Source organism: Danio rerio, chromosome 5, assembly GCF_049306965.1.
Source record: "Danio rerio strain Tuebingen ecotype United States chromosome 5, GRCz12tu, whole genome shotgun sequence".
Lineage (NCBI taxonomy): Eukaryota > Metazoa > Chordata > Actinopteri > Cypriniformes > Danionidae > Danio > Danio rerio.
In genome coordinates this window covers 43,902,038-43,927,813 of record NC_133180.1, presented here as the reverse complement: position 1 = coordinate 43,927,813, position 25,776 = coordinate 43,902,038, and the positions used below count along the sequence as shown (strand labels likewise).

Here is a 25,776-nt window from a genome sequence, read left to right as displayed (position 1 = left end):
TTATTATGAGAATTTAGCTGTTATTTTTGAATAATTTCAGAAAGAGAAAATAATAATTAAATCCAACGTGATTAAAATAAGCATTTTCAGATTAGCCAGGGGCACACAAGTCGCCGGAGACCAGCTGCCCTCTCGAGTGATGAGCGCCCGTCATGACCTGGAGGTGGACATGTCAGCAATTTTCAAAGGACATTTAAAAAAATACGCACAATCTTTAGAGATTAACAGCGAATTTGAGTTTTAAACAACTACATTCTCGCATGAACAACCGTTAAAACTTTATTTCATGGTACATTTAGAGCAGTATTTCATTATTGTATTGGTTCTGTTCAGTGTGAGATTGAATCGGATTGAACCGTTTTTGGATTGAACTGTTTGCTGGGAGATCAGGAATCTTTTTAATCGCACGTGTTCAAAAGCTTATAGTCATCAACATGTAATTAGCGTATAGTGTAAATGCGTGTGACTGAGTTATAGCGAAATACTAATCAATCGTGTTGGTAATTACACAAAAATGCAATCGGTTACAGGTGGTATCCGACTCTTACAAATCACTTAAGTGAGCCGATTCCTAGAACTGAACCAAGTCACTCGACTCAAACAACGCCGACTCGCTTCACAAGACAACGCGGAGATGTCGTGGTCTCATCCAAACGGATTTATCGGTAAGTGTTGAAATGTCCAAGTTTGTTAATTAAATAATTGTTATATATTTCTGTATAGCATGTAATTCACCAAGTAACTTTAGCTTGTTTTGTCACGCTGTTTAGCGCGCCTATTTATAAACCAAGTTACCAAATCACTTTATTGTCACATCAGCAGCAGCACGTGCGCTATGAGTGAAAAGATTAGAACGCGTGTTTGTAACGTTAATGCTAATTTCGTGGTATTAGAGAGTGCCAGACTCAGGCAAACTCTGCTTTCACTCCGCCCAAAGCCCCAGCTGGACTGTTTTGGCCCAGGGTATCTGATCAGGCCCCGGAAGTGACTGTGGAAACTTGACTGGCCCTGGCTCGCATTTGCACGCTAACTTAAGTCACGAGAGTGAAAACACGGCTCTTGACTACATTCCCAGAGCTTGTGTCCACCTGGGTTTGACCTATGCATTTTTACTGTGACAAAGAATGTTGTTTTTACAAGTGACTGGTTAACACTGGAAGATATTAGAGGGTAGTATTCCCAAACTGTGGTGTCCTCTTTGCTTCAATGAATCTGCATTATTCTGGCAAATAATACCTTTCATGCATTAAATCACATAAATTTCACTTTAAGTCTATTGTTTTAAATAATATTGTTTAATGTTGTTTGAAACTGCTGTTTAAAAAAAGATGATCAAAGTCCTTGTTAAGATGATCAGTTTGTTTATATCTACATGTTTTATTGTGTGAATTATATGATGTATTGTCTATTATGAGGTTGTTGTTACTCTGTATTGTGGCTCCACACTGCTGAACAGGCTCCACTTATTTGAGCTAAATTTAATTAAGTTTTATTCAATCCATACTTGTTGAGTTTAATTAATAATATTGTTTGTAATCTTTTGCCTCAATTTTATTGTGTAGATATAAAGCATTATTTTCTAGAGCTGATGACCAGGTTCCACACTTTTTATGTTAAATCTAAATAATAACATTGAGTAGTTTTCATTACCATTGTGTCAGTTTTTCTGTTCAATATAATTAATATTTTTGTTTAAAATTTGCTAATTTCTTTAAGTAATTTTTGCTTACTCAATTTAAATGACTAATTTAAATAAGCTAATTTAAATAATTGTTACTCAATCCATATATGTGGAATTTATTTAATAATATTGCTTGTAATCTGTTGCCTCAAATTTATTGAGTAGATATGGGGTATTATTTTTTACAGTGTATTTGCACAGATTCCACCCTACTGCCCACATGAGAAAAGTATGACAATGTAAACTAGAACCTTAAGTTCATTGATAAACTTTGATGTCGGCTTGAGAAAGTCAAGCGTTTATGGCATTGTTAGGTGGTTGCTAAGCAGTTGCTAAATGGCAAAGCTCGTGTACATGTTTGATCAAATGCTAATACATAGTAGGCATTTCTAGCATATGTTATTGCATTTAGATAATCATTCATAGCATGTAGATAATCGTTATTAGCACTTGGCTTCCATTATCATTGTTACCATGCATAGTACACAGGAAGTCCCATTTGCTAGCATGAGTCAAACAAGCCAATGCCCAGGTCCCTACGATGTTCTGATGTAGAGATATTGCTATTTTTAAATGGTTGCTAGGTTATACTGTTTTATTGCTATGGGTACATTTGACAGGTTAGTGATGATACATCAAAGCTTCTTGGCAATATGAGTGATCTAAATCAACCCCGATGTTTCTATGACAGTCTTTATGAGTGTCAAAAACTGGACTTGAACATTATGTATTCCTGGTGTTGGGTTGCGGCTGGAAGTGCATTAGCTGTGTAAAACAAATGCTGGATAATTTGGCGGTTCATTCCGTTGTGGTGACCCCTGATTAATAAAGGGACTAAGGGAATGAACATTATGTAAAAATGGCTTGCCGTACTTTTTTGAAAATACAATGCTTAATAGGTGTGAAGGTAATACATGCAAAAATGGCTTGCCATATTAGTAAAAAATATGGAGTTTAAGTCAAAAATGGCTTGCCATATTTTGAGAAAAATAATGCTTAAAAATTATTTATTGGAAAACTATAAGTCTGATAAACCTTAAATATATAGCAACAAAATCTACCGCATTTTAATACAGCTTTTGGCCAAATTTGGGGCTTGTATAATTTTTTTTAAACGCCCGGATTATAAAAATTTAATATTTAACATTTTTTATTAAAAAAACAATAAGTCTTACAGGCATGAGGAGATATAGCAACAATCTTGAATGCAGAAGGCACATTTTGACCACATTTGGGCCTTGTGGCATGAACGGCCTCGGAGGAGATACGTTTGTTTTCAAGGACAGAGTAGTATAACAGTATGTTGGCTTTCTCAAGCCAACATAATAGTATAACAGTATGTTGGCTTTCTCAAGCCAACATAATAACAGCAAACTGATGTGCAAAGCTGACACTGTTTATCAGAGCACTTTATCTTTTTGTGCTTTTTAAAGAAGAGTTAAGCATGGGAATGTCTCAAATAAAATTTTCCTTCTGCCCCAAAAGTAATTCTTTCTTTTAAACTGTAATGGCCCTCAGCAACAGAATGATTTCTTATTTTAATTTAACAGACAATGAAAACAACAAAAATGTTTAGCATTTTACATGACACTGTTCCTTTCAGAGTGTTCAAGTAAAAAAAAAATGAAATAAAAAATAATAAATCCACTATTTCTCTCCTACTATCCATGTGCACCACTGACAGGTCAAATCTGCTTCCTTTCTAGTCTTGGTGCTGCTGAGACTTTGAGATTGAAAGTTTGCATACAAAATAATGTAGAAACGCAGCTAACAAAAGCAGAATCCGGGACATATTCGGCAATTTAGAAATCTTGGCTGAATGCCATTTTTAAGTCCCAAATAGAGCACATGACCGGGAAAAAGATAATGTACTGTAGGCTTTTTTCCCGCGAGTCCTCGCGCTCTTCTCAAAGCTAAAGTCAGAGCAGGTGTCCCGCGCGTCTCTGTGGGACTGCTGCAGCAGCAGAGGCCGCGAGTCTGTGCCGGAGACTTTTCTCATGCACACAGAACCGGGCCGCTGAGGTAAAGTCTTATGTGTGAGCAGCGCTGGTGATGAATTAGGTATCACACTGGATGAACCACGATATGCCATGACCGAATTGAGGCTCGTACGATGTGTGCTACGTCGCCATTCGGTGCCTTATGTTGCTTAGCAGCCTTATGCAAAACAATGTAAAGATCGCTTGACGTGAAGTAAATAAACCAGTAACGTTAGATATATGCCGTTGTTGCTAGCGTCAGCGTGTGCTACCGTCACAATAGATTTCTATCGTAATACACCATAACTTAGTGTGAAGAGCATGTTAAATCTTAGAGACTTTGTTTGCTAGCAAGCAGTGTTGTGATCACGTGGGCTTTGCACGCTGGCTCTGGGCGCTGCTGGATAGAACAGCTGTAACAAAGTTTAGAGAGTATCGGACTGCTTATATCGGAGATTTTTAACGCAGTCCGATATAGTTTTTTGGACTGATATTGGACGAATTTCCGATATCAACATCGGATCGGGACATCCCTACTTGTGACTTTATATCACATTTGCATTATTTTTTAAAAATGTTACCTTCCTATTAAATATAAATATATTTCCAATCTGATATGAAATTGGGAGAAAAAAAAGTAGCATGAGTTCAGCTGATGGTGGATTTGAATCGGGTTGATGATCAATCGCGTCAAAAGATGTAGCTGTGCGCTTTACGAGGTACGCCACTCAGACTATGCTCCTGCTTCGCTGTTTACTCAACTGTAACTTATCCCAAACAATATCAAATAAAACTATATTTAATGGCTTAACTTATAAAGTACAAGAAATTATATTTTTTTATGATTAAGTACACACAGTAGAGTGTCTCATTGCCTTCCTTGCTATAACCAATTTTTTCTTACGAAAAAAATTTATTGACAGCGTTTGACAATTTTTACATAAAATCTCCATCCCAAAAACACATCTTCATCTTTTGTCGTTTCACATATTTTCTTTTGAATATAAAACTTATATAATAAATAAATAAATGCAATAAAATACAGTATAAATTTAAAAAATGCTATTGTGTGAACGTACAAATCAATGGTGTTTGAATAAAAGACGTGTTTTTAAAAAACAAACAACATACAATGGAGTAAAAACAAGGCTGTTCAATAAAATAAAGGCTAAAAACTAAAAACATAGACAATAAAACTGGCCTAAAACTTGTTGGCTAATCACCATTTTAACTAAACACTGGACTTAAAGGGGCTAAAACAGAAAAAACACATGTTAAAACATTTTAGCACACTTTAAAAGACAATAAAACACAGACAATAAGCATAACATTTTCCTTTAAAAACGTGGTTTTTTTGGAAGAAATAAAAGTGTATGTTTTGCAAAAGTCTTTTGTGTGTGCGTGTGTTATGTCAAAAAAAGAGAGAGTCCAGGCGCTGCGTTGATAAAAGCAATAAAATCGGTCCAGTAAAAACGATGTAAAAGAGTAGACGCAATCCAAAGAAATAAAATCATTTCTTTGTCCAGGATCGAGGGTGAGTCATACCAAAAAAAAGTCCATTCACACCAACTCTCCAGGACGGTCACAGCCCCTGTGTTTCAAGGGCATAGCGGAGATCCCCCTCCTCTGGCCTGCTGGCCCGCTGTTCCCGTAGCCAGAGTGGTGAGGGTGCATCTACGGGCGGCCAGGTACGGTGGCGGCCGGGACCTCATCCGTGCGACCCCGGCCCCCTTGGCCTCTTGTCAAGGTCCGGTACCCCTGTAGCGTGGTTGTTATCAGTCCCTTTGTCCCTTGCAGGGGTACCGTGACCTGCTTCCCCACCAGCAGGTTTCTTGTGACCCAGATGGCATCCTTGATGGCGGTCAGGGTGAGCCAGAGCGATGTAAAGTCCTGTTTTGTCATGTCTTTCACGCCCTGGCCCACCCCATGGATGATAAGGTGGTAGTCCATCTGGGCCCTCCCCGCCGGCAGGTACTGATGATACAGGGGGCCGGTCCTGGCCCACAGGTCCCGCGCAGCGCCGCACTCCCAGAGCAGGTGCCGCACGGTCTCTGGGCATCCACACCCAGGCCGTGGGCAGACGGGGTTTCTGGCCATGCCTCTGGAGTGCATAACCGCCCTGACCGGGAGGATCTTATGTGCCGCCATCCACAACAGGTCCTTGTGTCCGTTCTGGAGAGCTGGGTGGGCCGCGTTCCTCCACACTTGTTGGGCCTCACATAATGTGAGGCCCGGGACCCGACTCACCGTCTCTCGATCCTGCACAAGAGAAATGAGAGCCTTGTGGTTAGTTAAAATGGTGACATCGTTAGTCTCTAAAACATGCTTCTTTAAAAATTTCTTTATAAAATCATACTCCCTAGGTAAATTAAAAGACACTGGGTACTTAAGGTCCACTGCTAAAACTTTCAGGGTTCTCAGGTAGGACCCCATCCAGAAGCGAGTCATGGCAGCCGTCTTGTTTTCTCTGGATGGGGTCAACGCGTAACTAAAATGCAGGGCGGTGAAGCGGCTGCCTAAAAACAGGTGGGGATCCGGGAGGCCTTTTCCACCATGTTCGGGCTTTTTCTTTAACTCTGTTCTTCTTAGGCGCTCCCACTTGGATCCCCACAGGAAATAAAACACCGCCCTTTCCAACTTCCTGATAAAACGTCTTGGTGGACTAAAAACAGAAGAAACAAGTAAAATGAGTGGTAAAATTACGGATTTAAAAATCAAAATTTTACCCTCCATTGTTAGTTTTCGTAACCCCCAGAATCCCAACTTTTGGTTTACCTTTGTTAAAATGTCGTTCCAATTTTGCCCTCCCCCACCCTCTTTGTCAAATTTTACCCCTAAAATTTTAAAATCATTTTCCTTAAAAGTCAGCTCTAGTCCCTCTGTGACGACGTTACCCCACGGCCCGAAGAGCTGGGCCTCGGACTTTTTTCGGTTTAATCTGGCTCCCGAGGCCCGACCGTAGAAATCGGTCAAATCCATAGCTCTTCGGGCCGAGGTGAGGTCTGTCGTTAAAAGGGTAACGTCGTCCATATATAAAACACAAGATGCTGTTAAACCCCCCGGGATTTTAAAACCTGTAATCCATTTATCCCTTCTCAAGAGCTGTGCCAGTGGTTCAATACAAACCACATACAGGAGTGGGGATAACGGACACCCTTGACGGACGCCACTGCAGATATTTACTGCTTTTGTTAAATGCCCATTTACAATGATTTTGCTGACAAGGTCGTTGTACAGCAGTCCCACCCATGCTAAAAATCTTCCCGGGAACCCCATTTTTTCCAGTACTTGTAACAAGTACTGGTGCGAGACTCTGTCAAATGCTTTTTCAAAATCTAAATTTACCACGGCTAGACGAATGTTTCTGTCTCTCGCGTAACAGATGGCATCTCGGATCAGCAATAGGCTGTCCGTGATCTTCCTCCCGGGCACAGCACAGGCTTGATCCGGGTGGATTACATCCTCTAAAACTGTCGACATCCGTGTCGCTAAAATCTTTGTAAAAAGTTTATAATCTGTGTTTAAAAGAGTGATTGGTCGCCAATTTTTTAAAATTTTCTTGTCATCTTTTTTAAAAAGCAGAGAAACTATTCCTAATCTAAAATCCGCAGGTAGTTTGTTAAAATTTTCGAATTCATTAAAAACAGTCAGTAAAACCCCAGCTAAAATGTCCCAGAAACATTGATAAAACTCCAGGGGAAGACCGTCCATTCCTGGAGACTTCCCCTTTTTAAAACTTTTAAGAGCTTTATCTAAATCTTCTTTCTTAAAATCTTGGGTTAAAACTGAATGTTTTTCTTTTTGTACTTTTTTGTCTAAAAAATTTAAAACCTCGTTTAAAGCGTCCTCGTGTACTATTTTTTTCCCATATAAATTTTCGTAAAACTTTTCGACTTCTTTTAAAACCCCCTCTGTGGTATTTAAAATAGTCCCCTCATCGTTTTTAATCTTTGATATCCCACCTCCCTTTGTGATTATTTTTTTAAAAAAATATCTTGTACACTTTTCATTTTCTTCAATTTTTTTCTCTTTTGCTCTTAAAATCACTCCCCTGCTATTTTCCTCTGCTAAAACCAACATCTCTTTTTTAACTTCTTTAATTTCATTGTTAAAATCAAAGCCCATATTTAAAAGGTTAAAATATCTTTGTAAACGTTTTTGCAGCCCCAACATGCGTTTTTTCCTTTTGTTTTTTCTCTGTTTTCCTATTTTTTTAAAATATGTTCTTGTCCTCCCTTTAACCATTTCCCACCACTGTGCTCGTGTATCATAAAAGTCCTGGAGGGTCTGCCATTGGCTGAACTGCTCCCTATATCCTTTAACCACTTCCTCCTCTTCCAACAGGGAGCAGTTCAGCTTCCACAGCCCTCCGCCTATCGTCACACCAGGGGGAAGTGAAAGAGTGCAGGATAGTATTGTGTGATCAGAAAAAAAGGTGGGGGTCAATGTAGCATCCACGGGCGGGAAATCTCTTGTAAAAATATAGTCTATTCGAGAGGCACTGGTGCTGTCACTACTGAACCAAGTGAAGCCTTCCTCTCTTGGATGCACTTGTCTAAAACAGTCAACTAATTTAAAATCTTTAACTAAATGGTTTAAAAGAGTTGATGTTTTGTCCAATTTAAAATCTGCCTTTTTCCTGTCTTTCTGTGTTAGAATACAATTAAAATCCCCTGCCACCACTAGGGGAGGTTTACCAAGCATGTGGGGCTGCAAGTCTTCTAAAAGTTCATATCTCTCGTTTTTATCAGTGTGTCCGTATATATTTAAAACGTTAAAATCTCTTCCTAAAAAAGTCAGTGTTACTAAAAAGGCCCGCCCATCTCTCACCACAGTGGTACCCTTCACCAGAATGTTGGGATTGTTTATTAAAATTGCGACCCCATCATTTTTGTTTTGGTTCGATCCGCTCCATAGGGAGGGACCTGGGGTCCACACGTCTTCCCACTTTCTGTAATTAGAGATAAAAGGTAAGGCACATTCTTGTAATAAAAACACATCAGACTTTAAGAGTTATAACCAATGAGTTTCAGAATCACAGTTATAACAGTCAGAGAAACATTAAAAGAAAAGTGAACCGGTTCAAGAGCTCAACTAAAGCAGCCTTTGATCTCCATGATGGTTTGGTCAAATTAAACATATTCAATAAAACATAAACCTCTGTAAATAATCAAATATTCTTACAGAAATTAAGTCAAACTGTAATCAGTGAAGTTGCTAACGATGTTATTTAATGGAGTTGTTTAATCCTCTATAATTCAGTTGGTTTGGTGTGAGGCTGTGTCTGTAGTTTTATTTCTTATTCTTTCCTTCAGTGATTGTGGTAACAGCAGGTGTTAATCAATTCACTTATTTGTGGTCATTCACTCTGTCTAGTGGACTAAACTAATTGACTAATTTAAAGGGCTAGTGAATGAGGGTGTGTGGCGAGATTTCAGACACTGATTAGTTTCTCGAAAACGAAGGTTAGATCTGTTACAGCTATTTTCCGTATTTTGTACAGAAATCAGCTGTTAATCAATTAACAGGTTTTCACTGTAGATTGTACAGACTTTTACTGTTAAAATCACTGACATTTTTACAGTGTATTTATTTAGACAGGGAATTATAACTACTTGTGAAGTAGATTAATAGTTTAGAAGTTTTGCTAAACATGTTTTAGTAAAACTTTGTTGCATATTCGGCTTTATCATTTAAGGGACTTTTTCTGTGAGGCAAACAATACAATCCATTTGATTATAATGGGATTTATTGACTAGTCTGACATAAAACAAACAAACACACAAACATAACATCAAACATAGAACAAACGTGGAAAAGAATACAAGCGAGGAAAAAAAAGGTTTTGATAAATGAATGGCAAATCTACCTCAGTTCCACACAACTTTTCAAGACCACCATGATAACAAAAAAAACAAAAAAAACACCTTTTTGATAAGGGGCACAGCTTTAAAACATAACTAAATACCTGGATAGCCTTTCTCTCTTTATGCGAGTCTCTCTCTGAAGATGGAGTCCTATAAGAAGTCCCTTCTTGATGCGTGGAGCTCAGGGGCGTTGCTAGGGTCGAAATGGATCAGGGGCATCCAATGTGATACAAAGCTACAAACATGTACATTTGGACAGAGTGATTAACTACACTGTAAAAAATTGCTGTTAAAAAACGGTCAGATTCTACGGTAAAATAATGTTTTTTTCACTAAAACAGTAATATTCTGTTAAAAACAGTGCTTTCTGGGTAACATATTTGTTTTCGAGAAAGTAACCAACTGCAGAAAACTGTGAGCTAACAGAGTTCAGATTCGATGTTTTGAAGTCTGTGTTTGAAATCACACTTTGTGTCCTTGTTCACTATTTCATACACTAGTTAACTAATATAGTTCACCTGACAGTTTTAATGAACACTAATGAGTGAATTCAGACACTGATGAACACCTGCTGTTAATAATTACAATTACTGAAGAAAAGAAACAAGAAACACAAACAGTGACGTCAGTTACAACATGAAATAAAATCAAATAAAATAAAACAGCTTCAGTCTCAGCAGAGGATCATTAAACAACTCCACAAACAACAGCAGACACACACTTATTACTGACTGATTTGACTTCCATACAATTCTCATTGAGATCCAACAGAAATTAAGGTGTTTTTTGTGTCACCGTAATGGAGTGAGGGGCTGATTTAGTTGGGCTCTTCACCCTTGAACTCATTTAAGAAGACTTTCCAATTGCTGTAATACAGAGTTTACAAAACGTTTGAACTATAGCAATAAAGTTGGAAAGTCAATAAATAAAGAAATCTATTTGGCCCAAATTAGTTCTGATAAATGTTGTGGTATATATCTGGATGAAGGGCCTCATGCAATAGATTTTATGCTTAGTTGCAGGTATTAATTTAATTAATGAGAAGTGGAAACAGAAAAGATACCTCCGTAATTACTTAACAGATAAGAAATAACATACAAAAAAACTTCAGTTATGACAAGTACACACTCAGACCTCATGAATCTGACCTTGTATCTCAACAATGGTAAAATCTCAAATGTTTGATGCTGCAATGCATGCTGGGAGTGGCACAATACAAATATCCCAGCATGCATTGCGGTATAAATAAATGTTGTATAATGGTCTAACAGTTTTCTTTATTTGTGTTTGATTCTGCTGTTGTTTATGTTTAGACTTTCAGTTGCCTGTTTGTGAGTTAAACTGTTAATTTTGTTAGTTGTCACCATTATTGAGGTTCATATGCTGATTATTGATGTCTCTTTGAGTGCAAGTTACACCATAGAGCAGTGTTATTGTCCAAGATATTCTTAAAAACTTCCAGAAATCATTGCCATATATATATACATAAAATGTAAAACAATAGATTTAAAATTGAATAGGAGCAGTAAATTTTATTACACTAAATGAGAACTGACTCTGCCATTTAATAGCAACATGAACATCACCAGATCTTATTTAGGTTTTTGGCTGGCTTGCCACAACAAAGGAGCTTTTTAAACAAAGTTCTTAACAATTGCAGCAGCCAAGATATGTAAATGTTAAAAATGACAGGGCTAAGAGCCCAACTAAAGCAAACTCTGTTCTCCATGATGGTGACGTAAAACTTTAACTTTTTCTCAGGAAGAACTTTAGTAGATGTTATACAAAAATAAATGTATTAAGTAATAAGTGTAGCTGGTGATGATGTTTGTAGAGTTGTTTAATCATCCGCTGATCATTTAAATGATTTAATCATTTGTTGTTCTTTAGGTTATTTCATTATAAAGCTGTGACTAAAGTTTTGTATGTTCTGTTCTTGTTTTTTCCCTTCAGTATTTCTTCATTTGTTCATTGTTAATCCTCAATTATCATTTAATTAGTCAGTTAATTAATGAATTTACTTCAACTTTGCTCCATGTTTCTTGAACACTCAGTAGTGTGGACACTTCAATTAAAACTGAAGTATATGCTCTGGGGTTTAAAGGGTTAAAGGTGTGAGAGGTAAAAACACAGTGTAAAAATGTATTTTAACAGTAATATACTGTTAATTTACACAACGGAAGTAGACTGTAAAAAAACAGTATATTGCTGGCAACCACAGCTGCCAGTAAATTACTGTTAAATCAAGGAAAAAACAGTATTTTACTGTAAAACCTGAAGCTAATTTCTTCTGTGTGTCACCGTTGTGGAGGAGAGTAGAGCCAGTGTATGAGTTAAAGATGAACAATGAACTGTTGATGTTATTCTGCATGTTTCTCTATTTAAAGAAAGCGGCTGTTTAGTTGCTGATGCAGTCAGAATCTCTCTGGTGATTCCAGATTTACATGTATGTGTGCTGTTGTGAAAAATAAGACATTAGAGTTAAACCAAACTTTTCTAATTAACTAAAATAAGTTATCATTATAAGTATGCTTCTAAGCATATATAGCACATTACTTCATAAACTCATTCAGCAGTTGACCAAGTTGAGGCAGTTGCTTTCAGTGAGCAAAATGAGTTCACTTGAGTATTGTGTAAATTAATGTAGTCCATGTATTTTTACAGCAACATACTGTAAAATAACAGTACATTGCTGGCAACTGCAGCTGCCAGTATTTTACTGTTTTTTAACGGGACAATTTTTAACAGTGCAGGGAGAACATGCAAACTCCACACAGAAATGCCAACGGACCCAGCCAGGGCTTGAACCAGCGACCTTCTTGCTGTGAGGCGATTGTGCTACCCACTGCACCACTGTGCTGCCCTGTCTTCATAAATAAGCTAATTAAATAACTTAAACTCGAAATAATCTTCCATGTTCATTTATTTGACAAGTAACTTTGTAATGTGTAGGATAACTCATTTCTAACATTCAAGTACATCAAGGCACATTTTTACACCTGTAAACTTTAACAGATGCAGTTGACGTCCATTTTTTTGCCCTCCCATTAGTTTAAAATTGTGTTTCCCAGCTGATCTAAATTAAACCAAGGTGATTTTCACAGTATTTCATATAAAACACAAATAATTCTTCTGGAGTCATAATAAGTCTTATTTCTTACAGTTTATTTCTTGAATAAAAGCAGTTTTGTTAATTAAAAAAATTAAGTCAGTGTTATTAGCTTTCTTAAGAAATATTTAGTGTATATTTTACTGATTGTCAACAAACCAGTTATACAATAACTTGACAAATTTTTCCAACTTTCCTAGTTAACATAACCTAATTAATCATTAAATTACACTTTAATCTGAATCAAAGATTATAGAGTACTTAAAGGGACTTTTTCTGAATACAACTATCTTGCTAAATAGCTAGTAAAATGTTATGCACTGTCACTATGGGAAAGATAAAAAAGTAGTTATTAGAAATGAGTTAGTTAAACTATTATGTTTAAAAACGTGTCCTAATAAATCATGTGTTGAAGACTTTGTCATGACTGAAATCAAAAACGAATGAAGGCAAAACTAAACGAGTTGAATATTACCTTAACATGAGCGTGACTGAAAACTAAACTGGATTAATGTGTTTCATCTGTTATCCGGTACTTGCCGACTGTTTGTAAGTTTAAGACTGCATTTCTGAAGGTAAAACTATGTACTCTCAATTTCTGATTATTAATACCTCTGCATAGCCGAGCACTTCCTCTATTAAAAGTTTTGAAATCGCTTTTGAAAACAGAAGTCTAATATAATCAACAGTGGACATTTTGATAGTGTTTCACAACATAAACATGACTAAAGTTGAGTATTTTTATTACCTGTGTCAATTTGGGGGTTAACTTCTGACGAATGCGGGGAACTGAAGTGCGCAGCACCGTCACACACACTGACAGAGAGAGCGAGAGAAACGTGACAATGGGGAGGGGAATTAGGAAATTGAACTGCTCTCTGGTACACGATGAAAATATAGTGAAGGAGTACAGAGAGCAGTTCAGTAAATGGCAAACTCTAAAAGTTTGTTTTAATTAACTTAACCACGTCGCATAGAACGTCAGACTAAACTTACTGAGAAAATGCAAGCATATCAAATGGAGGAATTAAATAAAAGGGAAAAACGTCTGCTCAGTTTATATGAACAATGGAAAATTCAAATTCAAATCTTCATCAACTGTTAACCCATGATTATGCACACTCTGTATATGGATCTGCATTTCACTCACATGCTAGTCATCATTCTGATTTAAGCATAGCTGCAAAAAGAACCGAAGCAGCTGCAGAACTTGCAGCAAAGGAAGCTCAATACAGAGCGATGCAAGAAGAACTTAAACAAAAGGAAAAAATCAGATTAATGGAAGAGCAGCATAAAAGAGATATAGAAATACAGCGTGCCCATCTAGAACGCCTACAAGCTGAAAAAGATATGGAGGCTGCTCGAGCTAGACTCAAAATATATGATAGAGAAATTAAACAAGAGAATGTACAACTAAACAACAGCCAGCTCACTTTAAATGATTCCAATTCCAATTTTAAAGGCTTCCAATTCCAACTCCCTCAGTTTTTAGTGGTGACCCAATGCACTACATTGAATGGAGAGCTTCATTCCAATCTCTCATTGACCAAAGGAATATTTCCTCCGCTGATAAACTTTATTATTTAAAGAAATATGTCAGTGGCGCAGCTCAAAAATGCCTTGAAGGCACCTTTTTCAGAAGCGATGAAGCAGCATACAGAGATGCATGGAGTAAACTCAACCAGCGATACGGTCAGCCATTTGTAATCCAACGTGCCTTTCGCGACAAGCTGTTGAAATGGCCAAAAATACAGGCCAGGGATGCAGAAGGATTAAGAGCATTTTCTGATTTTCTGAACGCCTGCTCACAAGCAATGCCCCATGTAAAAGGCCTAGACATTTTAAATGATTGCGAAGAAAATCAAAAGCTAATGCTTAAAATTCCTGACTGGTTGGCTGCCAGTTGGAATCGCCAGGTGACAGTAGCTATAAGTAATGGCAAAGATTTTCCCACTTTCAAAGAATTTGCTGACTTTGTGTCTTTAGAGGCAGAGATAGCCTGCAATCCCATCACCTCTCTGCACGCTCTTCACTCCACCCACCTATCCAGTGAAAAGAAATTTGTACGGGAATCCAAAGGAACCAAGGCTAACGTTTTTAGCATCCAAACAGCTGCAAACAGCAACAATTATACAAGTGATGTTAAATCAAAACCTCTGTGTATGTGGTGCAAACATGACAATCATTAATTACCCAAATGCTTAAACTTCAGTGAGCAGTCTTTAGATGACAAACGAAAATACGTAAAGGAAAATAACTTATGTTATGGGTGTCTCAAACCTTTCCATAATGCCAAAGAATGTCGTTACCGCCTGACCTGTAACACGTGCAAGGGAAGACACCCTACCTGTCTTCATGACGAGAACTACAAAGGAAGTGCCAGACAAAAGGGCCAAACATCACAGGTGAAAAACTCATCCAATGCCCCAGATGAATCCACAGCAGCCACTGCACTTAATGTCACCAGAGGAGACCAGTCATGCATTACCACCATGATTGTTCCTGTGTGGGTGTCTATGGCCTCTGATCCATCTAAAGAGCAGCTCATGTATGCGTTATTTGACACACAAAGTGACAGCACATTCATTGACAAAGAGGTGAGTTATAAGCTATGTGCAGATATCCAAACTGTTAAACTGAAACTGACCACTATGCTCGGAGAAAACATCATTGTAAGGTGTTAAAGGGGTTTCAGGGCTGAGAGTGAGAGGCTACAACTCAAGTGCCTACATCAACCTTCCTCCTGCATATACAAAGGATTGCATTCCAGGGAATCGTGACCATATACCCACTTATGATACTGCGAGAAGTTGGTCTCATTTGAGTTCTATAGCTGATGAAATGCCGCATCTACTCACCTGTGATATTGGACTGTTAATCGGGCACAACTGTCCCAGAGCATTAACACCCAAGCAGGTAATAACAGGAAAGGAAGATGAGCCCTACGCCATCCTCACTGATTTGGGATGGAGCATCGTAGGCAGTGCAGTGCCAAGCTTTGACAGAGCAGACACCAGTCTATGTCACAAAGTTGCTGTAAAGGAACTTCCTTCAGTGACACCTATGGATGTGCTCAGTGCCCTAGAGTCAGATTTTAAAGGGGTGAAAGATGACAAAACAGTTTCGCAAGAGGACCTTGTTTTCTTAGAATCCTCCCGCTACCAGCTATCAGCTGCTTACATTCCGGAGACGGGAAGACACGGCTGTGAAAATGCCTCTGGATCGGATTAATTCAGATTCTCACTGCTGTACAAACTGCCACAAACTTCTACAAAAGATTGCAGTTCTTAAAACGAAGTTGCTTGCGATCCGACCAGAACTTCAGCTTCATTGTGGATTCTCTCAGCACACAGCCGGTGAGTCCCATAAATCTGTTCCTGCTACTGTTTTGAGCACAGAAAAACAGAAAAGAACTTTTGAAAATGAGCATTGGCATAAACAAGGTGCGAGACCAAAGGGTACTCGCGGGGTCAGATCATACGCTGCCGCATTAGCGTCTTCTACCCCAAATACAGCTCGGACTCAAATACAGCTTCAGAACAGATATGAAGTTTTGAGTAATATGGGTGAAGAATCCCCAAATGCAGTCAGACAGAGATCGCATGATTCAGCAACTAATTCTGCATGAAACAGAGGCTCAAGGCCGACTAGACACCGGCATTCTGCTCCGATCACACCGGAGATAAGAACACTAGTCGTAGGAGATTCAATAATCAAGAATTTCAGGAGCAGATCTACAATGACATACTGCTTTCCTCATGCAACAGTTTCTGATGTAAACAAAGAACTTGAGGAAATTCTGAAAAAGCACAGTACTGCAAAACGGATTATCATCCATGTGGGGAAGAATGATATTCGGAAGGAACAGTCAGAACTGCTCAAGAAAGATTTCTGTGAGCTCTTGGAAACAGCTAAAAGATTGAAGGTTCAGCCGTTCATAAGTGGACCACTCCCTGCAAGAGGGACAAATATGTTTTCACGGCTTCTTGGTCTAAATGTATGGCTACAGAAAACATGTAACAAGAAAGGACTGAATTTCATCGACAACTTCAATCTCTTCTGGAACCAAAGACAGCTGTTTACATCAGACGGCCTTCATCCAAACAAACTTGGTGCAAAGGTGCTAAAGGACAATATTTTTTTCTCCCTCAATCATCCATCAGCTGTGTATGCCACTGAACTGAATTGCACACACACACCTAGCAAATGTCCGGATGACCACAGGACTTCAAATCAGCTCCTAAGTGGACATGTGGCTGACGAATCACCCAAGGACAGTGATAATGCCACGCAGCCAAAACACCCAATGTTGATAGAGACACTATCAGTTGCCCTCTGCTCAACACAGGCAGACTGTGACGCATCAGAACAGCATCAAGTCTCGTCACTCAAAAATGATCCTCAGGAAAACATATTTCTGCAGACAGAATCTCCAGATACACAGCCTCTGTCACCGGACACGTTCTCATTGTCACAATGTTCAGCACTCTTGGGTTTTTCAAAAAAGATGGAGGAACTGGTGTATGCTGGAACTAAACTTTCACACTCCATTGCCGCAAGCCCCAAGTTACCAACCAAAAAGCGGCCTGCTCCACAACCACCTATGAGCCCACCTGGAAGAGCCCTCCGATCACACCGCCAGGGCCCAAACAACAACGCCCCATCTTCAGCTGGTAATCACAAGAGCTCTCTGTGATGTGTGTCGGGGACCTGCTTAGATAACAGTGTCTTTATCAAATGTTTTCAGAACAAGCAGGAACCCAGTGTGTCTGTAGCTTTCTCTAAGCAGATATGTGTTGTGTTAAGTGACAGAAAACCAAAGACTTCATCAGGCCGTAAAGCAAATCATTCAAATCTGGTGTCTGTAAAATGTAGATCTGAGAATACTATAGAAAAAAACAGCTAAAACTGTTAAGTTAGCGCTTTTAAACATCAGATCACTCAACAATAAGTCTCTTTTAGTCAATGATTTTATCAACACAAATTGCCTTGATTTTATGCTTTTAAATAAAACTTGGCTAGATGACAGTTGTAGTGCAGCAGTTCTGAATGAAGCAGCTCCTTTAAACTTTGACTTTTTGAGTGTTTGCAGAGTTAATAGGAGAGGTGGAGGCATGGCTGCCCTGTTTAAAGATGTGTATGAATGTAAACAAGTGTCATTTGGTGACTATTTGTCTTTTGAATATCTGAGTATAGCACTAAAGGGGGTCTCCACGCATCTTACTGATCATTATCTACAGACCTCCAAAATATTCTCCAGCTTTTATTGAGGATTTTACAGAGCTGTTATCAATTGTAACCTCTGAATTTGATTATTTTAGTATTGCTGGGGATTTTAATATTCACATTGATAATCCAGAAATCAATGCTGTAAAAGAACTGATGACTGTTTTTAACACTTTTGATCTGACTCAGCATGTTCAAGGACCCACACACAATCGTGGACACACTCTTGATCTACTTATAACTAAGGGTTTACAAATTTCATCAACTGTTGTTAAGGATGTGGCACTATCTGATCATTTCTGTATCCTTTTTGATATATTGACCAGCTATTAAAGACAGATCTGTCTCTGTCAGAAAGAGATGCATTAATGAGAACACCAGTGAGCAGTTTATGAAGGCCATATCGCTAGCACCAAGTATATCTGCAGATTCTGTTGATGCTCTCCTTGATTTGTTCAATTCTAAAATTGAGAATGTCATAAATGACATCGCTCCTGTTAAAGTCAAGAAGATGACTGGCAGGCAAAAGGGATCTTGGACAAGGTCACCTAGAGTACAAATGATGAAAAGACAGTGCAGAAAAGCTGAGCGTATGTGGAGAAAGACGAAACTAGTAGTCCATTATAATATCTATAAAGACAGTCTTCATGCCTTTAATATGGAACTAAACACTGCTAGACAGACTTTCTTTTCAAGCCTTATAAACAGCAACTTAAATAATGCTCGTACACTCTTTGCAACGATAGAGAGACTCACAAACCCCCCCAGTCGGATTCCAAGTGAGCTCCTCTCTGAAAGCAAATGTAATGAGTTTGCTCATTTCTTCACTGATAAGATCAATAATATCAGAAAGGCAATCAGCTCATCCAATCAGTCAAGTTGTGTCGATATCAAACAAGCTCAACCACAACTTAAGAAATCAGAAATTATGTCTGATTTCATGGCAATTAACGGCAAAATCTTAGAAGAGATTGTGCAAGTTATGAAAACATCAACCTGCAGTCTTGACACGCTCCCCACATCATTCTTCAAAACGGTGTTTACCTGTTTAGAAATGGATCTTCTAAAAGTGGTAAATGCTTCACTTCTATCAGGGATTTTTCCAACCTTACTTAAAACTGCAGTTGTTAAACCCCTCTTGAAGAAGAGCAACCTGGATAACACCCTATTGAGCAATTACAGGCCAATCTAAAATCTCCCTTTCATTGGCAAAATCATTGAAAAAGTTGTTTTTAACCAGGTTAACAAGTACTTAAACTTCAGGGGGTATTTAGACAATTTTCAATCGGGGTTCAGAGCACATCACAGTACAGAGAGCGCTCTTATAAAGATAATCAATGATATACGCCTAAATACAGATTCAGGTAAAATAACAGTGCTGGTATTGTTGGATCTCAGTGCTGCATTTGACACTGTCGATCACAGCATACTTCTGGATAGGCTGGAAAACTGGGTTGGGCTATCTGGCAGGGTCCTCAAATGGTTTAGATCTTACCATGTCAGTATAGGTGACCATAGGTCGAGGTGGACACCCATGACATGTGGAGTCCCACAAGGCTCGATTCTGGCACCTCTCCTGTTCAACCTTTACATGCTCCCTCTGAGCCAAATAATGAGAAAGAACCAAATCTCCTACCACAGCTATGCTGATGACACTCAGATCTACCTAGCCTTACTGCCTAATGACTACAGCCCCATTGACACCCTTTGCCAATGCATTGATGAAATGAGCAATTGGATGTGCCAAAACTTTCTTCAGTTAAACAAAGAGAAAACTGAAATGATTGTGTTTGGAAACAAAGATGAGGTTCTCAAGGTAAATGCGTACCTTGGCACTAAAGGTCAAAAGACAAAAAATAAGGTCAAGAATCTTGGTGTGACTCTTGAGTCAGATCTGAACAGTCATGTCAAAGCAGTCAGTAAATCAGCATACTATCATCTCAAAAACATAGCAAGAATCAGATGCTTTGTTTCTAGTGAAGACTTAGAGAAACTTGTTCATGCTTTTATCAGCAGCAGGGTGGATTACTGTAATGGACTCCTCACTGGTCTTCCTAAAAAGACAGTCAGACAGTTGCAGCTAATCCAGAACGCTGCAGCCAGAATTCTAACCAGAACCAGAAAATCAGAGCACATCACACCTGTCCTCAGGTCTTTACACTGGCTGCCAGTTACATTCAGAATAGATTTTAAAGTATTATTACTGGTCTATAAATCACTAAATGGCCTAGAACCTAAATACATCACAGATATGCTCACTGAATACAAACCTAACAGATCACTCAGATCATTAGGATCATATAAACTAGAAGTTCCAAGAGTTCAGTCAAAGCAGGGTGAAAGTCTTTTAGCCACTATGCCCCTCGCTGCTGGAATCAGCTTCCAGAAATGATCAGATGTGCTCCAACATTAGGCACATTCAAATCAAGACTGAAAACACATCTGTTTAGCTGTGCCTTTACTGAATGAGCACTGTGCTGCGTCCGACAGATTGCACTATCATGTTTTACTCTTCTTCTTCATTCTTTTATATCACATTTTACCTGTTTTTATGTTTTGTTTTGTTTTTACGCATTTTTATAATTTGTTTTTATTTTTATTTTACTTGTTTCTTTTATTCCTGTTTATGTAAAGCACTTTGAATTGCCATTGTGTATGAAATGTGCTATATAAATAAACTTGCCTTGCCTTGCCTTGCCTTGCCTAGAAAAACTCAAAGAAGGCATAAGGAAAAATGAACAAGGACATTACGAAATGCCATTACCTTTTAGACATTGGCCACACTTACCTGACAACAGAAGGCTCGCTGAAATCAGACTTGATCATCTGCGAAGAAAATTCAACAGAGATGAAAACTACAAAAGGGAATACACAACATACATGAAAGACATCATAGAAAGAGGTAAGGTGGAACAAGCTCTAGAGAATGGATCCTCAGGTGAGCAGTGGTACATTCCACATCATGGAATATACCACCCTAAGAAACCCAATAAACTGCGTGTAGTCTTCGACTGCTCAGCAAGATGTGGTGGCACAAGCCTTAACGAACACCTTCTCCAAGGGCCTATTTTGATAAATAACCTCACAGGTGTACTCCTGCGTTTCAGACAGCATCCGATAGCCCTCATTTGTGATATAGAGAAAATGTTTCATCAGTTTCATGTACCAGAACACGATCGCAACTACTTGAGGTTTCTGTGGTGGAAAGACGGAGATGTGAGCAGGCAACCTCAAGATTATAGAATGAAAGTACATCTTTTTGGAGCTGTGTCATCGCCTGGATGCGCAAATTATGGGTTAAAATATCTAGCCAATGAGAACAAACTCCTGCATCCAGAAGGATCCCAGTTTGTGGCGAGAGACTTTTATGTGGACGATGGAGTCACAAGTACGGACACAGTGGAAAGGGCAATTCGATTGGCACAAGAAGCAAGAGAAATATGTGCAAAGGGTGGTCTCTCGAACAGTGAAGCCGTTCTGCAAAGCATACCCTCATCAGAGCGAGCATCAGACACAAAGACTAAGAAATTGACTTTCTCGGACACACAGCTAGAGCTAGCTCTTGGAATCGACTGGAGTGTGGAAGGTGATCGTTTCAGATTCAGCAACACCTTAACAAACCAGCCAGGAACGCGTAGAGGCATACTAGCAACTGACGCCTCGTATTTGACCCTCTTGGCTTCCTTGCACCATACGTCCTTACTGGGAAAAGGATCCTGCAGGAAATGTGCCGTCAAGGTGTTGGCTGGGATGACCCTCTGCCCAAAATGCTGGAACCACGGTGGGAGAGCTGGCAACATGACTTTTCAAACCTGGAAAGGATAAACATACCCCGATGTTATGTTCCCATCAATTTTGAAGAGGTCACAGAAAAGGAATTGCACCACTTTTCTGACGCTAGCACCAGTGGATACGGACAGTGTTCCTACCTGAGAGTTAAAAATGTGAAAGGAGAAATTCACTGTTCTCTAGTGATGGGAAAAGCCTGTGTCTCGCCCACAAAATTAACAACTATACCTCGGCTTGAACTGACTGATGCAGTAGTTACAGTTTCAATCAGTGACATGCTCAGAGAGGAGCTAAGCTGTACTGACATAAAGGAGTACTTCTGGACTGATTCCAAAGTAGTGTTGAGTTATATCAACAATGATTCCAGACGTTTTCACACCTTCATTGCAAACAGAGTACAGAAAATTCGCAATAGCACAACTCCCCAGCAATGGCATTACGTGCCTACAGACAAAAATCCAGCAGATGGAGCGTCTCGGGGAAAGACAGTGACTGAGTTGCTTGAATCTGATTGGTTTTCTGGTCCTGCATTCCTGTGGGAAACCGAAGTACTCTTGTTTGAAAATGTGATACCAGAACTGACAATTGGAGATCCAGAGATTAGAAAGGCTCAAACATTACAAACTTCTGCATTACAAAAACCAAAATCCTTCAGCATTGCGGATCGTCTTGTCAAATTTTCATCATGGTCCAGAGCCATAAAAGCTGTGGCCCGACTTGTGCGTCGGGCTAAGCAAATTAAATCAAACTTGCTTACCACAGAGAGTGAACGGAAAAACTCAGAATATGTCATTGTCAAAGATTTGCAAAAACAAGCATACGGAACGGAAATTGAAGTTTTAAAGAAAGGAAATCAGTTCACAAAAGGCAACAAACTCTACCAACTTGACGTCTTTCTTGACACAACGGGCATTGTGAAGGTGGGAGGAAGACTCCACCACTCAACTCTCTGTGACTCACTCAAACATCCTATTGTTATTCCCAAAGATCATCACATCACAAAGCTGATAATAGCTCACAATCATGAAATGGTGCAGCATCAAGGCAAGGGCTTTACAGCAAATGCAGTCAGATCCAGTGGATACTGGATACCAAGTATGAGCAGAGCAGTGTCTTCATGTATACGGCAATTTGTAACCTGTCGCAGACTTAGGAGACCACCAGAAGGCAAAGAATGAGTGACTTACCTGAAGAACGAATGGAGCCTTCCCCTCCGTTCACCTATTGTGGAATGGACTGCTTTGGTCCCTTCGTCACAACAGAAGAAAGGAAACAACACAAACGATATGGACTGCTCTTTACTTGCTTTTGCTCAAGGGCTATTCACCTGGAAATGTTAGAGGACATGTCTACTGACTCATTCATTAACAGTTTGAGATGTTTCATTTCCATCAGAGGTTCTGTCCGTCAAATCCAATGCGACCAAGGTACCAATTTTATTGGTGCATAAAATGAGTTCAAGGCAGCTCTAAAGGAGCTAAATGCTGACAGACTTAGCACATTTTTGTCTGAAAGACAGTGTGATTTTGTAATGAACGCGCCCCATTCAAGTCATGCAGGCGGAGTATGGGAGCGCCAGATAAAGACAGTCCGAAGTGTTCTCAGTTCAACACTGTCAATGGCCCACAACAACTCAGTGACTCTGTCTTAAGAACTGTGCTGTATGAAGTTATGGCTATAGTAAACAGCAGACCCCTCACTGTGGACACCCTGTACAGTCCTGACAGCCTAGAGCCCTTGAAACCCAATCACCTTATCCAAATGAAGACCACCCCAGCGCTGCCTCCACCTGGCACATTCCCGAAAGAGGATCTGTACGGAGCCAGGAGATGGCGACGGGTTCAGCATCTGGCGGAACAGTTCTGGAGTCGATGGAAACAAGAATACCTCCAGAGCATCATAGCAAGGCAGAAATGGCATGAACCTAAAAGAAGCTTACAAGTAGGTGATGTTGTGATGGACATTGATGAATCATCTCCTCGAGGTGAGTGGAAATTGGCAAGGGTTGTAGAGACTTTTAAAGGGAAAGATGGACTTGTAAGGAGAGTGAAAATCTCAGTAGGAGATAAGAGACTAAACAAAAATGGGGAACGCCTAAATAGGCCATCCATATTAGAGCGACCAGTACAGAAGTTAGTTCTTTTGTTAGAGGCTTTTTAAGTCTTTAAATGGGATTTATGAAAGTTCATATGAAGGTCATTTCTTAAGTGAAAATTATTCGTAGAATGTAAACAAGAACTCTTAATTTTGGTTGGAGTGTAAATGACTTATTTTTTTATTTATTTTTTAGGGGAACGTAATAGGTTTGAATGGTGCTCGAATGTATTACAGTGGATTTTATTTTGAAATTGTATGCTTCATACTGACGGACTTTTATTATGAAACTTACCTCCCTGCGTTAGTAGTTCTGGTAAAAGGTTCACGCAAAAGTGCGCCAAAGAGCGGATGGAGACTTATCTGAAGACAGCAAGTCTCATTACATGAGAAAAGGTTTAATATTGTATGCTTTAGCACTCTCCGAAGAGGCACAAGGTTAGTGTTTTCATAATACTGTATATATTGTGTTTTAGCCTTGTGTCGAAGCATTTAGAATATAATAGTAAGCAGCTAAGTTTGCATTTAAGCTAACTTAATTCATGCACTATTGTATTAATGTATTTTTTGTTGTATTCTGTTTAGCTCTTACGTTGGTGTTTGATTCAATAAATCAATAAAACCATCAGTTAAATCTTGACCATCAATCGCGGAGGACGCTACAAAAAGAAAGAACAAGAAAACAAATGCATGGCTGGGTTACAAAAAACGCCTGGAACGCTATTTTAATCTTTTAAACAATGGGAACCCTATTTAAAAAAAAAAATCATAACACAGGGAGGGTCAATCACTATGCTAAAAGATTCAAGTGGGAGGGAAATCAAAGATACAAAGGGCCTTTTAACTGAAACTGAAAGTTTTTATAGTAATTTATATAGTTTAAAGGTTTTAGATGACAACATTTTAGAGGAGATTTTAACTTTTTTAGAAAAAGAAGTTAAAACTCCTGATGCGTTTTTTTTTTTTTTATCCCAAGATTTTACTCTTTTAGAACTACACAGTGGCGCAGTAGGTAGTGCTTTACTCGCCTTACAGCAAGAAGGTCACTGGGTCGTTGATTCGAACCTCGGCTCAGTTGGTGTTTCTGTGTGGAGTTTGCATGTTCTCCCTGCCTTCGTGTGGGTTTTCTCTGGGTGCTCCGGTTTCCCCCACAGTCCAAAGACATGTGGTACAGGTGAATTGGGTAGGCTAAATTATCCGTTGTGTGTGTGGGTGGATGTTTCCCAGAGATGGGTTGTGGCTAGAAGGGCATCAGCTGTGTAAAAACTTGCTGGATAAGTTGGTGGTTCATTCCGCTGTGGTGACCCTGGATTAATAAAGGGACTAAGCCGACAAGAAAATGAATGAATAAAGAACTACACAAGGTTTTAAAAAGGGGAAGTCCCCCGGTATGGATGGGCTTCCCCTTGAGTTTTATGTAACTTTTTGGGATATTTTAGTACACGAGTTGTTGTCGCTTTTTAAAGGATTTGACACCTTGAATAAATTACCGGAAAGTTTTAGAACAGGGACAGTCTCATTAATGCACAAAAAAGGTGACAAATCGAACCTAAGAAATTGGAGGACGATTACGCTTTTAAACTTCGACTGCAAACTTTTTAGTAAAATTTTAGCCACCCGTATGTCGACAGTTTTAGAGGACGTGATCCACCCGGATCAAGCATGTGCGATGCCCGGGAGGAAGATCACGGACAGCCTGGTACTAATCAGAGACTTAACTCAGAGTTAAGCGCACACCGTGACTATAAAAAGGCATTATCAATGGAGCGCAGATATTACGAGTGACCATGGCAACATCTTAAAAAAAGAGATCACCATTTCTTTCTCCAGCTGAATTTGATGTGCTCATGCAAAGTTATAGCAAATATGAGTGTATATATTTAAAAAGAAGCAACCATCAGTGAAACAGAGACAGTTAGCCTGGGAAAACAGCTGCTCAAGTAAATGTGTAATTTTACATTTAAAATATTTAAATATTTAAGTATAATAAAATAAGTAATGTAATGTGTGATGTTTATAATTTTTTTCTAA

At 39.0% G+C, this 25,776-nt stretch overlaps 1 protein-coding gene across 1 annotated transcript in view; it reads left to right on the top strand.

The window, feature by feature from the left end:
* The window catches only part of si:dkey-245n4.2, a 314,713-nt gene that overhangs the window by 268,453 nt on the left and 20,484 nt on the right, over nucleotides 1-25,776 (top strand). The window contains exon 2 of the mRNA XM_073951364.1: nucleotides 531-665. The gene's annotated coding sequence lies outside the window, so the exon portion shown is untranslated. The remainder of the gene's footprint in view (nucleotides 1-530; nucleotides 666-25,776) is intronic.